Raw genomic sequence first — 2,500 nt, forward strand, 5'->3', positions numbered from 1 at the left:
GCTTCGGCAGCACCAACACTCTGCACAGAGTATGGTCCCAATGAATGGATGGAACTTGTTCTCTCGTCTCAATGCTATGCAATGGGCTCCTCATATATGTACGATGTCGCATTGGGATTCGCATGCATGCACTACTTGTGAATGTCGGCAGGTGTAGAGGAACTCGAGTACATTTGAAACAGAAAATGGCTTCCCTTTGCGTGATACATTGTGCATCATTGTGTAGCTATGATTATATTATAATGATAAGCTATGAACATTGTGTAGCTATAAAAAATGATAAAACATTGTGTAGCTTTTCATGGTTGCTGTATGCAGCTTTCATCAGCTGGAAGAGCATGGGATGATTGAAATTATTGAAATCTTAGCCATCTGGGATTATAATTGATTAAGTGAGAACTGATTGGTTATTCCCTCCAATTGTGGTGAGAGACGTGATTGTGTCTTGGCAATGCATATTTGGTGAATAATAAAGACATTACAGTAGAACAGGCATTTGAAGTCAGGGTCACAGCATCAGAGGAAAGTTCTCAGATCAGTGCAGCAAACATGCATACCTCAAAAACGCAAGTGTCATCAACCATTCACAAAACAATTTTCTGCATTTTGTCACCAAATAGAGGTTCATACATGAAATAAAAAACAGCATCTGAAGAATCGCAATGGGGGTGATAGAAAAAGGAAACTCATGATTGGCACGTACTCAATCAGGGCTGGAGGAAATTGATGACACTCTTGAATGAGAGTTCTGTACATGGAACCTTGGGCCCTACGTTATATGATTTGTTTAAGGTCTGAGAGATGGTTTTTTTTATCCTATGAGCTGATGAGTGGTGGTTTGTTTCCTGGACTTGAAGCAATTAATTCAGTGTTGTCCAGAAGATAATGACTGGGAAACTGAGAAGTTTTGTTGCTAACATAGTTATTAGAATAAAAGTGGCAATCACAAGCACCTCAGTACTTGTATCGATTACACTGAACAACAAAAATTTTTTACTGGAGATGTGTAAAGTGATTTAGACTAATTTGGGTACGCTGATTTCAAAAATCATAACCGTTTTGCTGTATCACGTCAGGATTTTCAGTAACACAAATATTCCCATTGCCTAGAAGTCAGGATTTCAATGAAATTTACAAAAATTCATTTATTCATTTATTTCATCATGAATGCTTCAAAATTATAGAAATTACAGAAAAACTCCACTAGAATGTAATTAAAAATGCTTTAGGCATTTGGCTTTGCGTTTGTGCTGCTCTGTGTCAGTTTCACGATGCAGGAACCAGCAGAAATCGCCCATCATGTTCGGGTTGTGCCGCCCTTGGTAACGCGTCTCCATGAGTGAAATCTCTTGGTGGAATCGCTCGCCGTGCTCGTCCGAGACTGCTCCCAAGTTGTCAGGGAAGAAGTTCAGGTGCTGGTGTAGGAAATGGATTTTCAGGGACATCCTGGAGCCAAGTTTCCTGAAGGACTCCAGCAGCTGCTGCACTATTTCTTCATAGTTGTCCGCGCGCTCGTTCCCCAAGAAGTTGTCCGTCACAGCTTTGAAGCTCCTCCACGCTGCCAGCTCTTTGGGGTTTAGAGTTGTCGGAAAAGTTTCGTCCTTCATAATCTGTCGGATTTGCGGTCCAACAAAGACACCAGCCTTGATCTTGGCCTCCGACAAGGTGTTGCCAAACCTTTCCTTGAGGTATAAAAACCCACGCCCATTCAGATCCATTGCCCGTACAAAACTTTTCATCAAGCCGAGCTTTATGTGGAGTGGTGGAAGGAAAACCTTGGCTGGGTCGACAAGGGCGACATGCTTCACGTTGTGTCGACCAGGTACATGCTCTTTTCGCTCTTCCCAATCTTTCTTCGTCCAGTGATTCTTGTCGTCTCTGCTATCCCAGAGACAAAGGAAGCACATGTATTTCGTGTAGCCTGACTGCAGCCCTAACAACAGCGCCACCACTTTCAAGTCTCCGCAGATGTGCCAGTTGAAGTCATTGTACTTGATGGAATCAAGCAGCTGCCGCATAGTCTCATAGGTCTCTGTCATGCCGAACGCATGAGCCAGTGGGACTGATGGTTTCTCGTTGCCATTGTGGAGCAAAACAGCCTTCAACCTGTTCTTCCCCGAGTCGATGAAGAGGCGCCAGTCTGCAGGATCGTGATCACACCCAAGTTCTTTCAACAGACCGTTGATGTCACTGCAGAATGTCATCGTGTCTTCCATCTCAAAGAACTCAGCCATGTCTCTGTGACGTGCTCTGAACAAGGATATCTTGGTGTTAGGTTCAAGTAGATTCCACTGCTGCAGCCTTGATCCAAGCAACTCTGCCTTCGCCTTTGACAGTGAGAGATCTCTTACAAGATCATTTAAGTCTCCCTGGTTCACAAGGTGTGATTCTTGAGTGTCGGGTTCAAAAGGTTCATCATCACCATCCTCTTCACCACTGCTTACAGCTATGTTCTGATCAGCTGGAGGTGTTGGAACGGGGTTCTCGTCATCATGAGGCA

The 2,500-nt window shown here is 43.8% G+C and overlaps 1 protein-coding gene across 8 annotated transcripts in view; it reads left to right on the forward strand.

Moving 5' to 3' along the window:
• The window catches only part of LOC147025870 (SH3 and multiple ankyrin repeat domains protein 2-like), a 545,479-nt gene that overhangs the window by 516,137 nt on the left and 26,842 nt on the right, over window positions 1–2,500 (forward strand). Inside the window, exon 19 of one of the 8 annotated variants that reach the window (XM_085880774.1) lies at window positions 1–1,003. This exon is cut by the window's left edge and continues 687 nt beyond it. The exons of the other annotated variants lie outside the window; for them this stretch is intronic. The gene's annotated coding sequence lies outside the window, so the exon portion shown is untranslated. Of the gene's footprint in view, window positions 1,004–2,500 lie in introns of those variants that run through there. 8 annotated transcript variants of the gene reach the window in all.

This window comes from Eptatretus burgeri, chromosome 5 (assembly GCF_056783735.1).
Source record: "Eptatretus burgeri isolate ZD-2024b chromosome 5, Ebu_testis_v1, whole genome shotgun sequence".
Lineage (NCBI taxonomy): Eukaryota > Metazoa > Chordata > Myxini > Myxiniformes > Myxinidae > Eptatretus > Eptatretus burgeri.